This window comes from Lissotriton vulgaris, chromosome 3_1, assembly GCF_964263255.1.
Source record: "Lissotriton vulgaris chromosome 3_1, aLisVul1.2, whole genome shotgun sequence".
Lineage (NCBI taxonomy): Eukaryota > Metazoa > Chordata > Amphibia > Caudata > Salamandridae > Lissotriton > Lissotriton vulgaris.
In genome coordinates this window covers 25,918,405-25,936,962 of record NC_141689.1, presented here as the reverse complement: position 1 = coordinate 25,936,962, position 18,558 = coordinate 25,918,405, and positions in this window count along the sequence as shown.

Sequence of the window (18,558 nt, the reverse complement as noted above, 5' to 3'; positions counted from 1 at the left end):
AAAGGGATTTGTTGAAGCCCAATGTGCGCCTCTATTTAATGTTAATGACTTCATCCGCCGAGGAGCAATATTTACTCTGGCTATTACCAGCATATGAGCGTTTTCTTTTAATCAGGTTTAGGTTTAACCTGTTTCATCTTTTATTGGCAGTCCCTAGAGGGTGTCACAAGGGGACGGTGTTAGCACCCTGTGGCTGCGACAAACTGTCTGCACAGGATCTGCTCCACTTTATGTTCTTTTGTAAACACTCAAATTCCCCAGGGCTTTTTACCTTAAAACTATTTTAAAAAGAATGAATTTTGTACAAGCTCGCCCTGCGTTATTTTTTTTACAAATGTGGAACCCAGAAAGTATACCTCATGTGGCTGTTTTTTTAAAATGCACTAAGAAGTACAGGAAATATCTGGATATTTAAGACCACTAAGAGTAAAACCTTGTGTCTTCTGTTCCCCTTTGACTGTGCAATAGTTTAATATCTTATGTTACGGATAGCCAGACTTTTTAAACTGTATATTTTTATCTGATAGCTTGGAATGCTATTTTTAATGTTACATGAGCTTTTATGGTTTTACACTAAAAAAAACGAATGAAGTACTTTTGAGATGCTGGAATGGAGGAGGAGACTGAGTCTCATCCTGACCTCATTTCTGCAACAGAGCAAGATGGGTCAGTGGATGGTGTGAGCCTCTCTTGCACCCTGAGCAACAGAATGACTTCCACCAGTTACTGGACAGTTTTCTGACCTGTTCTTCCTGATTCCCAGTGTCACTGATTAGTGATCTAGACACTGGGGACAGTCCTCCTGTTAGGCACAACATGTAAAGAGTGACTGACAGGGTGAGAGCTTGCATAAAGGAGGAGGGCTCCAAGATGCTTGCTTTGGGGGTGATTGAGTTCTCTAACAGTCTTTGGATCAGCCCAGTGGCCTTTGTCCCAAAGGTGGCCAGACCGGGAGTCGCACTGAGGGCTCAATTCAGTCACCAGGACTGATGCACTCCCCATCCCCAGAGCTGATGAGCACATTGATCGGTTAGACGCTGCCCGGTACCTCATCATGTTTGACTTAACTTCTGGGTACCAGACATCACTGGAGAAGCGTGCTGCAGCTGAGGTCGCTGTCACATCACCGGAGAAGCACATTGCAGGGCCTGTCATGGCTCCAAAGATCATTGAGTCAAAGCATGGCTGTTGGGCGTTTCACTCATTGCATCAATGTTGTTGCACAGAAACCAAGATGCCATCTTTTTTGCATCCTACTGGAGAGAAGTATTGCATTGAGGTGCCATCTTGTCGCATCTAACCGGAGAGCAGTAAGAAACCAAAGCATCACCACCCCACACAGTAAAGAAGAGACATTAACTTCCCTGCTCAGCAGTATGTAACTGATGCATCCACACCCCTGAGTGTAAGGAACCGACGCATCACCGTCCATGCAACCCTTTTGTTTTCTTTGCGTTACACATCCCAGGTACTTTGAAAGTAAAGTGTTGCATTTACAACCTGAGAGAACTGAGCTATTTTCTACCATTTTAAAGTCTATTTTTAGTACAGTATTGTGGATTTTTGTTATTTTTTCTTGTGTTAAGTCTATATAAAAATACTTATTTTTATCCTACAACCTGTGTGGTGTTAATCAGTAGTATTGTCACTGTATTACTGTATGTGTTCCCAAATGCTTTACACATTGCCTCTGAGATAAGTCTGCCTGTTCGTGCAAAGCTACCAAGTGGGTGAGCAAGGGTTATTTTAGGAGTGTAACCACTTACCCTGACTAGACAAAAGGGTCCCTATTTGGTCAAAGGTACCTACCTTCGCCAACTAGAGACCCTCAACGCTAACACCCACCAGTAGAGTTTAATTTACCAGCGCTGGGTATATGAGATACCACTTTACAGGGGACTGACAGGTAAATTAAATATGCCAAACAGGTGTAGACCAATCTTACCATACGTAACACAGAGAGTTCATGCACTTTACACTGGACAGCAGTGCTAAAGTGCCTAGAGTCCTAAAAATACCAACACCATTTCAGAAAAAAGGCTGGGAGAAAGGCAAACACTTTAGGGAGTAACCTGCAAAAAGGGCCAAGTCCAACATGGAACTTACCAGGAAAGGAGTAAAAGGGATGCCACTTTAGAAGTAGATTAGGGACAGATATTATAAATTCGGAAATACAAATGAAAAGAGATTTGGATGCAGCATCTGTACTCTGCTCTGTTCTTATTTTAGAATCTATCATTGTATGCCTATTTTTTTGTATGAACTATATTTGTAGATTGGGCTCTGTATTAGTTTTTATGTATCTTTATTCTTTGATTTTGTGGTGTATCTATATTTTGTTGTTTCTGGCTTTTAATAAACCTACAAAAGCTAAATTCGGAGTTCGTGGTTTGTGGATATTGACAGGAGGGAAATTGTAGAATTAGTAAAGTGTATTCTTTCATCCACACTTTTTAGCAGGCAATAAAAGACCATCAACCGGAGATACATAAATTAAATAAGGGTGCAAACTGTGGCCTTATCAATTGGTAGCGAACCAGGATGGTTGCCTCTAGAAGTGAATGGAGATGTTAGAAATTTAGAATAGAATTAGACTAACAGGGCCCATTTTTGAATCAAGGATAGAGAACAGAGGACGGCAGGCGTTAACGGAGATCGGTGGATGCTGATGGTGTGGCAAAGACAGCGGTAGCGTGAGTAAGAATAGTGTGTATGTTAGATTGCGGTGAATTGATTGTGTGAGGTCTTGTTGAGTTGGAATGATATTCAATGGAACGTGAAGTTATTGGTTCACTGGTCTAAACATATGCGGATCAGGAGGTTTTGATAAACAGACTCAAGAGATGTCCAAGATCCCGGGATAGTTTTGTAATTGTAATTGCCTGATCATTAATGTGGGTGTCGTGGAGCGCTATCGAAGGCTATCTTGGGGTAATAATAATAATAATAATACAGATGTTTGTAGAGCGCGAACAGCTACCTCTGGGGAGGTGTCCCGGCGCTAGCGAGTCCTACAGCAAAGAGCGAGTAGTCAGGAGGAAGATCAGGATTATTGCATAAAAAGCCAAGTTTTTAGGAGCTTCCTAAAGCTAGCTTCCGTCGTGGCAGATTGGATGGCAGGGGGCAAGGTATTCCAAAGTTTTGCCGTGCCGGCCGAGAAGGACCTGCCTCCAAGTCTAGCTTTCCCCACGCGCGGACTAGTTAGCTTGAGCAAGGAGTTTGAGCGTAGCTCTCGTTTTTGGTGGTAACGGGGAAGTCGAAGTTTTAGATAATTGGGACACGTGCCTTTTAGCGCTCTGAACTCCAAGGTAAGCACCTTGAACTTATTTCTGCTTGCCACTGGCAGGCAATGCAGCTCGTGCAGATGCGGAGAGATATGATGCCTGAAAGGGACATGTTTTATCAATCTCGCAGCCGCATTCTGCACGATCTGTAAGCGATGCACTGCATATTTGGGCAGACCAAGGTAGAGGCCATTTGAATAGTCAAGTCGAGATGTGATTGTTGCATGAACAACCGTTTTTTGACACTCGACTGGTAGCAAAGGCAGAAATTTTCGCAAATTTCTGAGTTTGTGCAGGCAACCAGCGGTAAGCTGTTGTATATGCGGCAGGAAGGACAGATTCTCATCCCATCTTACTCCTAGATTTTTTGCATGGGTTCCGGGAGATGGGGCAGGGCCCATTTCCGTTGGCCACCACAGGTCTGGAGGGGGATGTTTGAGATTTCCAAAGAATAACACCTCCGTTTTGCTCGCGTTCATTTTGAGTTTATTAGTGTTCATCCATTTGGCCACGTCTCGAAGACAGCCCCTGATTTTACTAAAAGCTGCCTCTGACGTGTCTGTATAGGGGAAGACCAATCGAGTGTCATTCGCATATGATATTGCCTTGACCCCCCATTTAGCAATCAAGGTGAAAAGCGGGGCCAAATAGACATTGAACAGCAGAGGGCTGAGTGCCGACCCCTGTGGGACACCACACAGAGGCCTTTAGGTCCAGAAGAGAAGGGGCCCAGCGCCACTTTCTGGGACTGATCTGTGAGGTAGGAGTGTAGCCAATTAAGTGCCTTGTCTCCTAGGCCAATGTCCTTAAGCCGAATCAGCAGTCTGCTATGATCTACCGTATCAAAAGCAGCGGATAGATTCAGGAGCACCAGCATAGCTGATGCCCCTGAATCTAAGGACCACCTGATTGACTCGGCAACCTCAATGAGGGCCGTCTCGGTGCTAAAGCCGGCCCTAAAGCCAGACTGAGTTTCATGTAGGGCACCGCTTTCTTCAATAAAGCTGTTAAGCTGCCGTTGGATCAGTTTTTCGAGCATTTTACCAGGGGCTGCTAGAATGGAGATGGGTCGGAGATTGCTCAGATCATCCGGCTCGCCATGGGTTTTTTTTTTCAGTGGGAGAAGAGTGGCCTGTTTCCAGCAGTCCGGAAACGTGCCCATTCCAATGGACGTGTTCCATATGTGTAAGAGGGGAACTGCAATTGCGTCAGACATTAATTTCCACAGTTTAGGTGTGCATGGATCATCAGGTGCCCCAGATTTACATTTTTGTATTTCTTTCAATGCCTCAGAGAGGGTGATGGGCTGAAATTGATTTAAGGAGGTAGCGGGTGGCTCAGAAACTCCCAACTCATCCATAAATGTCAGCTCAGAGTCCTTAAAAGTATCATACACTTTTAATATTTTGGTGTCAAAGAAGTCTGAGATGGTTTCACAGAGTCTTACGGATGGGATGATATCCGTCTCGATGGCTCTGGGTTTGAAGAAAGATTGAACAATCTTAAAAACTTCTTTACTTGATTGTTCCGCCTGCTGGATGGAGGTCGCAAAGAAGATTTTTTTGGCTTTTTTTATGGATAAATGTAAGGCATGGAGGGCTTTTTTATAGCTGGTTTTGGCTGACTCGCAATAATTTGCAATAGGGAACATTGTGTGAATGATTTTATAGAGTCGCATGTGGGGGGGACTACATCGATTCGAGTGACTGACACAGGCCATGGCTCATTGATTGTGACTGTGATTGTGATTGTGACTGTTCTTGAGTGGGTGTATACTATCTATCTTTTAGACAGCAGAAGATTACTTGGTTTAATGTAACTGTAAATTGCTGTGGGTGCCTGAAAAGTAGTTTCTTGGTTTAGTAGCTTTTGGGTAATCAGTTTCTTGATTGTGTGAATGTGAGAGCGAATGTACTAGCTGAAATTCTGAAGGAGGGTGTAGCACTGCAGAGAGGGAACATGGTGTTAGAGTGTGCCGCGCTGTGATAGGCCGGTTGGTGTAACGACACGCTGGGATTGGTGGCTTCTCTGGAAAATTTTGGGAAAAGAAAATTGTGTATTATATCGAAATAAGTTGAACATGAGATGTTTAAAGGTATTGCAAGATTTATGCAGAGGAGATTCAGGTGTAGTGAGTCGAATCATGGATGAAGCCGCACCAGAGGATACCCCGGCACACTGTATGGCAATGAATGTAGGATTGCATACAATAGTGTGGTTTCAAAATTGGCATAAGATTACAGAAAAGGAAGGAGAAATGGCTTTTCCATGATATGGGTCATTACAATTGGATGTGTTGTATCAATTGAGAGGTGTAATGTATTCTTAAAACCTCCACCTGGTCCTACCCAATTTGAGGCTTTAGATGCATGGATGTGGGCAGCACAAGCTAAGCGGAGAGAAAACTCTCAACGAAGAATGTGAAAAGCCTTGAAGTTATATCAGGATGCCAGGTGGGATGCACAGTTTAAGAGATGGAAGATAGATACCATAGAAGGAACTAGATTGTATACATTGCTCCTACAGGGAGCTAGTGCAAAGACAGGAAACACTGGAGATGACAGTGATACTGATGACAGTCTGTTGGATAGACTGTTGGCAGAGCATCCTCCACCTCACAATCCTCAGTCTGAAGAGGGAAAGCGAGAACTGGTAGAGGGAAGCCCAGAAGGCGTTGGAATGGACCCAGCAGGAGTAAGTTCAAGAGTAATGGGAAGACGTTTATTAGGATCAGAACTTGAAAATACTAAAGTGGGAGCAACTAACTGTGACAAACGGCTGCAAGTAGCCCTTATGGTACCGGTTACCATTGGACCCTTAATCTCCATATACAATCCAAGTATGGGAGATAGTGAGAGGCAACAACACATGGGAAGAAGTGAAGATACCATTTCTGGAGGAAGTCTTACTATAGGGACAAGTGTTCTCCATGGAGCCTATGGAGACTAGTACGCCGTTGGCAGCAACGGCAGACCATTCAAGAGTGAGTCCAGGATCAGGAGTGAGATGAACAGGAGCACAGGTAAATTCTAGGTCAGAAATATGAATGTGGGTTCCACCAGAACCGGAAAGTATGAAGAGTTCAGTCGAAAAAGGATTGAGATAAGAGGCGTTTAGAATAAGACCCTTGAATGTTGGATTGGAAAGTCGATTAAGGATTCAGAGTTGTGAGAGAGAAGGTCGGCCTATAAATCAAGATGAGGCAACGGGGGAAGGTTGGAGAACTCTAAGTTGTGATAGGGTGGTATCATGTAATGTGGCAAATCAAGGAAGAATTTATTTTTCAGTGAAGGCAAGATTTTTGGATGTACTGAAATTGAAGGCAGAGGTTTATGAGGTGATAAATGGATATCTGCCATTGGAAAGAAAAGATTTATATCAACCAGATGAAGTGCTATTTGTGGCCAAAGATGTCACTCGAAAGGCGAAAAGAGCCCATGAGGCATTGGTCCAGCTGAAGCGGAAATATGATGTAGATTTGACAAAAACGAAAATGTTCCAGGGAAATCACAGATTGAATTACAGAGAACAGGAAGTAGAGGAGAGGAGAGTAGTTGGGTTGAAAGCAAATATTCGAGAATTAATCATAGGATTGAGGGCATGGAAAGCATTAGATCGATGGGAATAGAATTGGTCTAAGAAAAAGACACTGACGAGAGGAATAGGAAATACCCCGCCTCCACGAGGGGGGACAGAGAGAGTAGGACATTTCTGTTACAGGAAGTATAGAATGGAGGGTATGTTCATGTAATGTAAAGATAGAGAGGAACCCCTTGAAACGAGCAAGGGAATTGGGGTGTTAGACCTAGGTAAAAGACAAATTGATTCCCTTGGGTTGTGTACAAGAAAAGCTAGAAAATTAGCTATAACAAAGTGAAATTATGCTCCTCAAGTTAAAAATGTAAACAAAATTAAGAGTACATAACAATTTATTGAAACATTAAAATAGCATACAGTACATTTGTAAAATAGTATGAACACACAATTAAAAACAAATTTATATTTTTGTGACCTGCACAAAAGTATGGGACAGACAAAACTAAATTGTAAAACATAAGACTTGAAAGTTTACAAGGCGTACATTCACAGAAAAAGTTTCGAACAGCCCTGGTGTTATAACCTCACAATCTTATATGCATCAGGGAGGAACAACATGAATTGTACTTAAACTTGCGTCGACGCGTTTCGGTGGTTTTGCGTGTAATTCGGTGCCACCTTTATCAAGACTGTTATTTTCGTTGTCTGTCATACAGTTGGATCCTCATAAGTCTCCTAAGATGGATATACATAAAATTAGATATCTAATTTTCAAAACAGGTTAACTAAATCTAGTACAGCGATTCTAATCTGTCTGTCATCTAAACAAACAATGCTTTACGGAGAATGAATGGAAGCATCACTTATTTCTTCTATGAGCTTAGAGGTTCTTTACACCTTAGGGTTGTAAACCTTGTTTCGACCGATTGTTGGAGCTCAGTTTAAATTAAGATCCCATGTTTGGGGTTATTAGTTTAATGGATGAACTAGAGAAGTGGTTAGCACTCTATTGTGGGGAAAGCTAATGGAAAACTTCCTATCTATATATCATTTTCTTCCAAACCTATCAGTCTATGCATACCTGTAGGTTTCCTTAACGTGGAGCTTCCTATAGGTTGTAGTGGCTGTGATTCTCAGGTAGTCAAGAGATTTTTACCATCTACAAGGGGAAGCACATGTACCCACTTGATTAATTCTGTATTAACATATATTGAAAACCTCTTAGATTCTAGGTCTATATTGCAAAGAACATACCTGCGGATTATTATTATCATTCCTATCCAGTAACGATTTTGGGATTTGGTTCAGGTCCGTCGATCTGTGGACACTTTTATATATCTGGCAAGCGTCAGGTTGCACTTCTGAGCCGATTCTGGTAATGGCCTAGGTAAACCATTCTACAGTGAAAGCAAAAAATGGGCGAAAACTATTTAAGAATAAACATCTATGTTGGTAACTAGGGTGCTACACTGAGAACACATGGACATCAGTAAAGTCTCTAACGGATTCTTACCAATATATGGGGACAACTTGTTTTCAAAAATTGTTTATGAAGGCGCGGTGTGCTGCCTTGTCTTGGTTGTAATCTGGGGTATTTCAGATAGTCGTATCCCCTGGGGAGGTAAGAATTAAGCTCTAATTAGTACCAAATTTATAAAGATTTTAACGTCTAGCCCATTAAAAGGGTCCCTGCTCGAATGATTCTTACCTGTTTCGGCTGTAGCGTGGCTTCACTACGGGTGTCTGTTTTTCGAATGAGAGATTGCGAGTGTTGACCCGCCTCTTCTCAAATACATCCTACTTAGTGGTGATTGGCTGAAAAGCGGCTGGCATGAAAGCCAATGGGAGCGCGCTGCTACCAAGTGACTCTATTTGCATTTAGGCTATCCTACCGTTGCGTAGTATTGGAGAACACGTCTCTGGTGGGCGTATCCTGGCGGGGTTAAGTACAGTTCCCTTTTAGGTCCTCACCCGGAAACGGGTTTCTCACGAGCGTCTCGATGAACGCTGCAGGGAAATAAGTGATTATCAGAAATAATCACTCTTGGATCCGGTAAAAATGGCTTAGTAGTTGTACTATCTGGGGCAGTGTCTGCCATTGTGGGTATCTATAGAATATTTATTATTGTAAATTTGCCGTTTGTGCTCGAATTTTTAAGGAAAATCGCAAATTTACACATAACACCAATGGGAGCGGGCTGCTACCAAGTAACTCTATATGCATTGTAGGCTATCCTACCGTTGCGTTGTATTAGAGGACACGTTTCTGGTGGGCGTGTCCTGGCGGGGTTAAGTGCAATTCCCTTTTAGCTCCTCGCCCGAAAATGGGTTTCTCGCAAGCGTCTCAATGAACGCTGCAGGGAAATAAGTGATTATCGGAAATACTCACTGTTGGATCCGGTAATAATGGCTGAGTTGTTATACTGACCGGGGCAGTGTCTGTTATTGTTGGTATCTATAAAATATTATAAATTTACTGGTTGTGCCCAAATTTATAAGGAAAAGTCGCAAATTTACAGATAACACCATCATCTCCCAAATTGCTAAGAGCCGCTTGTTTCTATAATTAGAGCTATAACACAGCTATCAGATTTAAAACTAGGGAAAGGCTGGATTGTTTGCATTACAAACACTTCGCCCAATCTTCTCTGGTGTTCAGACCCCTATCTATTGTATCAAGGTAGCAAAAATACCATTGTTCTCTTCTTTTTCTTAATCTATCTATGTCGCCACCTCTTCTGGTTTGTCTTACCTTTTCTAGTATGAACCATCTGATATCTTCACAAGAGTGCTGCTTGTCTTTGTAATGTTCAGTGAGTGGCGCATTAATTTTAGAAGTGCGTATCGCTGATTTATGCTCCAACACTCTGGTACGGAGCTCTCTACTTGTTTCACCCACGTACCCTAGATTACATGGGCACAACAGTAGGTACACTATGTTCTGGCTACGGCAATTATTAAAAGTCCTGGGTTTTAGATCCTTATCGTTGAATTTGAAATTGCTGCCTAGAATGCAGTGTGGGCAGATGGAACAGGATCCGCATTTATAGTTTCCTAAAGCAAGATTGCCTGACAGTGTGAGCTGTTGTTCTTTTACGGTAGGGTAAGTATGTACTAGACTGTTTTTGATGGTCTTATTCCGTCGAAACGAAAAGAGGGGTTTACTTAGTTGGGTTTCTCTATTTTGATTCAGGATTTTCCAATTTCTGTTTATTATGTTTTTAATCTGATTGCTCAGATGAGAAAATTGAGTCACAAAAACTATTCTATTTAGGGGAGAATTATTTTTTGACTTCCTTTCTGGGTTCAAGAGGCTATCACGGTCATAGAATCTTGCACGTTTAAGTGCATTTTTTATAAGTTTCTTGGGGTAACCTCTATTTAGTAATTTTAATTTGGTGTTCTCCGCATGTTTGTAGAAGTCGTCCAAATTGGTACAGTTTCTGCGGAGCCGCAGGAATTCCCCGAATGGTACATTGTCCTTTTGGGACTTGGGGTGGTTGCTAGAATATAGTAAGAGGGTATTCTTATCGGTAGGTTTAGTGTATAGTTCGACCTTGAGGGTCCCTTCCTCTTCCTTGATAATTACATCTAAGAAGGTAACTTGCTGGTTGCTGTGTTGCCCTGTAAACCTTAGGTTAGGGTCCCCCAAGTTGAGCCACTCCAAGAAGTTGCAGAGGGTCTCGCTGGCACCGCTCCAGATGAAAATAATATCATCTATGTAGCGGTGCCAGCAAGAGATGTTCTCATAAAATGGGGCCATCTCATTGAATATGTGCTTATCCTCGAAATTGCTGACGTACAGGCAGGCCAGACTTGGGGCACATGTGGCCCCCATACTGGTCCCCTTTACCTGTAGATAGAGGTCTTCTTTGAAAAGGAAAAAGTTTTTTTTGAGGATCAAATATATGCATGACATTATAAATTGGTCGTTACCTCCTTTCAGATCTTCCTGTTCTAATATTGATGCTATAACTTGTATTGTATCATTTTGTGGAATATTTGTGTAGAGGGCTTCAATGTCCAAGGCGACCAAGAGCTGGGTCGCCTTGTTGAACCCTCTACCTTCGAACGTCGTGATCGCATGGGTGGTGTCCTTAAGATAGGATCTTTGTTTTTTGACGATCGGCTGGAGAAAAAAATCTACATACCGGCTTAAGGGTTCTAGAATCGAACCTATGCCACTGATAATGGGTCTCATTGGTGGATTGTCCAGCTGTTTATGTATTTTTGGGAGACCATATATTGCAGGGATTGTTGGATGGTTATTGTAAAGGAATTTATATTCATTGTCACTTATTAATCCGTCTTCCTTTCCTTTCTGTAGTAATTGTGCAACTTCAAGTTTTAAAGAATCTAAATCAGTCAATCTAGCTCTTTTATAATGTTCCTCTACGTTTAGTAAATTTCTGATGTTTTGTTCATAGTGTTTCGTGTTGAAAACAACAACCCCCCCCCCCTTTATCAGCCGGTTTAATAGTAATCTCCTTGCTATTTTGGAGGTCCATGAGGGCTGTTTTTTGTTCTTTAGTTAGGTTATGGTCGATTTTGTTTCTAGCTGTTCTGTCATACAGGGATTTAATCTCCATTTCTACTATATGTTCAAACACCTCAACTTTTTTCTCTAATTGGTTAAGGTTTGGAAAGAAGGTTGACTTCGGTTTGAAACCCGTTACACTTTCAGGGGGGTTATAGTCACGATTTTCAAAAAAATGGTTGAGTCTAACTTTTCTAAAGAAATTCTTCAAATCACTTTCCAGATTAAATAATGGGTAGAAAGTAGTAGGAGCAAAACTGAAACCCTTCTGAAGTACTTCTTCCTCTATTTCTGATAGAACCTTACTTGAAAGGTTAATGATGGGGAAATCTTTTATCGCCAGTATTGTTTGTTCCTGGTCGTGATATATTCTTTTGTGGTGCTCTGAGGTGGATGGTTGGGAGGAGCATCCTGGCGATTGTAGCCTCTGAAATTTCTGTTGCCCCGATAAGGGCGTTTCCCTAAAAAAGGTTCCCTTTCATAATTGCGGCCGGATCTGTTATCTTGGACTCTCTCTGGTTCCTCCTCACTACCCGATCCTGAGGTTTCTGAGAATGTTATTCTCCTATTGTCACCTCCTCTGGAATATATTGGTCTGTGTTGGTAAGGTCTATCACTTCGGGGTTCATTTTTATTAGAGAAGTAATCTTTATTAGTATAGGGGTAGACTGTTTCTACTGAATATTTCTCTACGTCTTTTTTAAATTTTCTAAGTTTTTTGTTTGTCAGGTACTCCCTATAACCATCTACATCATGTTTAATCTCTTCTAATTTCTTTTTAGCGTCATCTAGAGCTGGTGATTGGAGTATTTCTGCTTCCATTTTTTCTATCTCCTTGCTCTCTATCTCTATTATTTCTTGTGCTGTTTCTATGATTAGTATAAGCCAATCTCTACTGCAGCGATTAGCTATCCTAGTCCAAGTTTCTATAAATTTAGGGTGTTCGACAAATAGACCTGGCTCATTTCTAACTTGCAGTCCAATTGGGATTACTCCTTCTTTAAGGTAGTCTATCAGAAACTCGGCATGAAGTTCCGTTCTGATTAGTTTCTTTTTTGTATTAAGAATTTTCACTAATTGCTCATGGCTACTGTTATTTAGGCTTTTGTTACTGCCTCCTTTGGGGTTTAGACTCATCAGTCTATTGTATTGTTCCTCGGAGAACCCAAAGGTTTTGAGCTTGTCCATACTGGTTTGCAGTTATGGGTTAGCAACTTATATACGACCCTATGTAATGGGTAAGGTGAGACTGACGCCTCTCCAACCGACTGGTTGTGCAAATGTAATGTAAAGATAGAGAGGAACCCCTTGAAACGAGCAAGGGAATTGGGGTGTTAGACCTAGGTAAAAGACAAATTGATTCCCTTGGGTTGTGTACAAGAAAAGCTAGAAAATTAGCTATAACAAAGTGAAATTATGCTCCTCAAGTAAAAAATGTAAACAAAATTAAGAGTACATAACAATTTATTGAAACATTAAAATAGCATACAGTACATTTGTAAAATAGTATGAACACACAATTAAAAACAAATTTATATTTTTGTGACCTGCACAAAAGTATGGGACAGACAAAACTAAATTGTAAAACATAAGACTTGAAAGTTTACAAGGCGTACATTCACAGAAAAAGTTTCGAACAGCCCTGGTGTTATAACCTCACAATCTTATATGCATCAGGGAGGAACAACATGAATTGTACTTAAACTTGCGTCGACGCGTTTCGGTGGTTTTGCGTGTAATTCGGTGCCACCTTTATCAAGACTGTTATTTTCGTTGTCTGTCATACAGTTGGATCCCAAGGCAGCACACCGCGCCTTCATAAACGATTTTTGAAAACAAGTTGTCCCCATATATTGGTAAGAATCCGTTAGAGACTTTACTGATGTCCATGTGTTCTCAGTGTAGCACCCTAGTTACCAACATAGATGTTTATTCTTAAATAGTTTTCGCCCATTTTTTGCTTTCACTGTAGAATGGTTTACCTAGGCCATTACCAGAATCGGCTCAGAAGTGCAACCTGACGCTTGCCAGATATATAAAAGTGTCCACAGATCGACGGACCTGAACCAAATCCCAAAATCGTTACTGGATAGGAATGATAATAATAATCCGCAGGTATGTTCTTTGCAATATAGACCTAGAATCTAAGAGGTTTTCAATATATGTTAATACAGAATTAATCAAGTGGGTACATGTGCTTCCCCTTGTAGATGGTAAAAATCTCTTGACTACCTGAGAATCACAGCCACTACAACCTATAGGAAGCTCCACGTTAAGGAAACCTACAGGTATGCATAGACTGATAGGTTTGGAAGAAAATGATATATAGATAGGAAGTTTTCCATTAGCTTTCCCCACAATAGAGTGCTAACCACTTCTCTAGTTCATCCATTAAACTAATAACCCCAAACATGGGATCTTAATTTAAACTGAGCTCCAACAATCGGTCGAAACAAGGTTTACAACCCTAAGGTGTAAAGAACCTCTAAGCTCATAGAAGAAATAAGTGATGCTTCCATTCATTCTCCGTAAAGCATTGTTTGTTTAGATGACAGACAGATTAGAATCGCTGTACTAGATTTAGTTAACCTGTTTTGAAAATTAGATATCTAATTTTATGTATATCCATCTTAGGAGACTTATGAGGATCCAACTGTATGACAGACAACGAAAATAACAGTCTTGATAAAGGTGGCACCGAATTACACGCAAAACCACCGAAACGCGTCGACGCAAGTTTAAGTACAATTCATGTTGTTCCTCCCTGATGCATATAAGATTGTGAGGTTATAACACCAGGGCTGTTCGAAACTTTTTCTGTGAATGTACGCCTTGTAAACTTTCAAGTCTTATGTTTTACAATTTAGTTTTGTCTGTCCCATACTTTTGTGCAGGTCACAAAAATATAAATTTGTTTTTAATTGTGTGTTCATACTATTTTACAAATGTACTGTATGCTATTTTAATGTTTCAATAAATTGTTATGTACTCTTAATTTTGTTTACATTTTTAACTTGAGGAGCATAATTTCACTTTGTTATAGCTAATTTTCTAGCTTTTCTTGTACACAACCCAAGGGAATCAATTTGTCTTTTACCTAGGTCTAACACCCCAATTCCCTTGCTCGTTTCAAGGGGTTCCTCTCTATCTTTACATTACATTTGCACAACCAGTCGGTTGGAGAGGCGTCAGTCTCACCTTACCCATTACATAGGGTCGTATATAAGTTGCTAACCCATAACTGCAAACCAGTATGGACAAGCTCAAAACCTTTGGGTTCTCCGAGGAACAATACAATAGACTGATGAGTCTAAACCCCAAAGGAGGCAGTAACAAAAGCCTAAATAACAGTAGCCATGAGCAATTAGTGAAAATTCTTAATACAAAAAAGAAACTAATCAGAACGGAACTTCATGCCGAGTTTCTGATAGACTACCTTAAAGAAGGAGTAATCCCAATTGGACTGCAAGTTAGAAATGAGCCAGGTCTATTTGTCGAACACCCTAAATTTATAGAAACTTGGACTAGGATAGCTAATCGCTGCAGTAGAGATTGGCTTATACTAATCATAGAAACAGCACAAGAAATAATAGAGATAGAGAGCAAGGAGATAGAAAAAATGGAAGCAGAAATACTCCAATCACCAGCTCTAGATGACGCTAAAAAGAAATTAGAAGAGATTAAACATGATGTAGATGGTTATAGGGAGTACCTGACAAACAAAAAACTTAGAAAATTTAAAAAAGACGTAGAGAAATATTCAGTAGAAACAGTCTACCCCTATACTAACAAAGATTACTTCTCTAATAAAAATGAACCCCGAAGTGATAGACCTTACCAACACAGACCAATATATTCCAGAGGAGGTGACAATAGGAGAATAACATTCTCAGAAACCTCAGGATCGGGTAGTGAGGAGGAACCAGAGAGAGTCCAAGATAACAGATCCGGCCGCAATTATGAAAGGGAACCTTTTTTAGGGAAACGCCCTTATCGGGGCAACAGAAATTTCAGAGGCTACAATCGCCAGGATGCTCCTCCCAACCATCCACCTCAGAGCACCACAAAAGAATATATCACGACCAGGAACAAACAATACTGGCGATAAAAGATTTCCCCATCATTAACCTTTCAAGTAAGGTTCTATCAGAAATAGAGGAAGAAGTACTTCAGAAGGGTTTCAGTTTTGCTCCTACTACTTTCTACCCATTATTTAATCTGGAAAGTGATTTGAAGAATTTCTTTAGAAAAGTTAGACTCAACCATTTTTTTGAAAATCGTGACTATAACCCCCCTGAAAGTGTAACGGGTTTCAAACCGAAGTCAACCTTCTTTCCAAACCTTAACCAATTAGAGAAAAAAGTTGAGGTGTTTGAACATATAGTAGAAATGGAGATTAAATCCCTGTATGACAGAACAGCTAGAAACAAAATCGACCATAACCTAACTAAAGAACAAAAAACAGCCTTCATGGACCTCCAAAATAGCAAGGAGATTACTATTAAACCGGCTGATAAAGGGGGGGGGGTTGTTGTTTTCAACACGAAACACTATGAACAAAACATCAGAAATTTACTAAACGTAGAGGAACATTATAAAAGAGCTAGATTGACTGATTTAGATTCTTTAAAACTTGAAGTTGCACAATTACTACAGAAAGGAAAGGAAGACGGATTAATAAGTGACAATGAATATAAATTCCTTTACAATAACCATCCAACAATCCCTGCAATATATGGTCTCCCAAAAATACATAAACAGCTGGACAATCCACCAATGAGACCCATTATCAGTGGCATAGGTTCGATTCTAGAACCCTTAAGCCGGTATGTAGATTTTTTTCTCCAGCCGATCGTCAAAAAACAAAGATCCTATCTTAAGGACACCACCCATGCGATCACGACGTTCGAAGGTAGAGGGTTCAACAAGGCGACCCAGCTCTTGGTCGCCTTGGACATTGAAGCCCTCTACACAAATATTCCACAAAATGATACAATACAAGTTATAGCATCAATATTAGAACAGGAAGATCTGAAAGGAGGTAACGACCAATTTATAATGTCATGCATATATTTGATCCTCAAAAAAAACTTTTTCCTTTTCAAAGAAGACCTCTATCTACAGGTAAAGGGGACCAGTATGGGGGCCACATGTGCCCCAAGTCTGGCCTGCCTGTACGTCAGCAATTTCGAGGATAAGCACATATTCAATGAGATGGCCCCATTTTATGAGAACATCTCTTGCTGGCACCGCTACATAGATGATATTATTTTCATCTGGAGCGGTGCCAGCGAGACCCTCTGCAACTTCTTGGAGTGGCTCAACTTGGGGGACCCTAACCTAAGGTTTACAGGGCAACACAGCAACCAGCAAGTTACCTTCTTAGATGTAATTATCAAGGAAGAGGAAGGGACCCTCAAGGTCGAACTATACACTAAACCTACCGATAAGAATACCCTCTTACTATATTCTAGCAACCACCCCAAGTCCCAAAAGGACAATGTACCATTCGGGGAATTCCTGCGGCTCCGCAGAAACTGTACCAATTTGGACGACTTCTACAAACATGCGGAGAACACCAAATTAAAATTACTAAATAGAGGTTACCCCAAGAAACTTATAAAAAATGCACTTAAACGCGCAAGATTCTATGACCGTGATAGCCTCTTGAACCCAGAAAGGAAGTCAAAAAATAATTCTCCCCTAAATAGAATAGTTTTTGTGACTCAATTTTCTCATCTGAGCAATCAGATTAAAAACATAATAAACAGAAATTGGAAAATCCTGAATCAAAATAGAGAAACCCAACTAAGTAAACCCCTCTTTTCGTTTCGACGGAATAAGACCATCAAAAACAGTCTAGTACATACTTACCCTACCGTAAAAGAACAACAGCTCACACTGTCAGGCAATCTTGCTTTAGGAAACTATAAATGCGGATCCTGTTCCATCTGCCCACACTGCATTCTAGGCAGCAATTTCAAATTCAACGATAAGGATCTAAAACCCAGGACTTTTAATAATTGCCGTAGCCAGAACATAGTGTACCTACTGTTGTGCCCATGTAATCTAGGGTACGTGGGTGAAACAAGTAGAGAGCTCCGTACCAGAGTGTTGGAGCATAAATCAGCGATACGCACTTCTAAAATTAATGCGCCACTCACTGAACATTACAAAGACAAGCAGCACTCTTGTGAAGATATCAGATGGTTCATACTAGAAAAGGTAAGACAAACCAGAAGAGGTGGCGACATAGATAGATTAAGAAAAAGAAGAGAACAATGGTATTTTTGCTACCTTGATACAATAGATAGGGGTCTGAACACCAGAGAAGATTGGGCGAAGTGTTTGTAATGCAAACAATCCAGCCTTTCCCTAGTTTTAAATCTGATAGCTGTGTTATAGCTCTAATTATAGAAACAAGCGGCTCTTAGCAATTTGGGAGATGATGGTGTTATCTGTAAATTTGCGACTTTTCCTTATAAATTTGGGCACAACCAGTAAATTTATAATATTTTATAGATACCAACAATAACAGACACTGCCCCGGTCAGTATAACAACTCAGCCATTATTACCGGATCCAACAGTGAGTATTTCCGATAATCACTTATTTCCCTGCAGCGTTCATTGAGACGCTTGCGAGAAACCCATTTTCGGGCGAGGAGCTAAAAGGGAATTGCACTTAACCCCGCCAGGACACGCCCACCAGAAACGTGTCCTCTAATACAACGCAACGGTAGGATAGCCTACAATGCATATAGAGTTACTTGGTAGCAGCCCGCTCCCATTGGTGTTATGTGTAAATTTGCGATTTTCCTTAAAAATTCGAGCACAAACGGCAAATTTACAATAATAAATATTCTATAGATACCCACAATGGCAGACACTGCCCCAGATAGTACAACTACTAAGCCATTTTTACCGGATCCAAGAGTGATTATTTCTGATAATCACTTATTTCCCTGCAGCGTTCATCGAGACGCTCGTGAGAAACCCGTTTCCGGGTGAGGACCTAAAAGGGAACTGTACTTAACCCCGCCAGGATACGCCCACCAGAGACGTGTTCTCCAATACTACGCAACGGTAGGATAGCCTAAATGCAAATAGAGTCACTTGGTAGCAGCGCGCTCCCATTGGCTTTCATGCCAGCCGCTTTTCAGCCAATCACCACTAAGTAGGATGTATTTGAGAAGAGGCG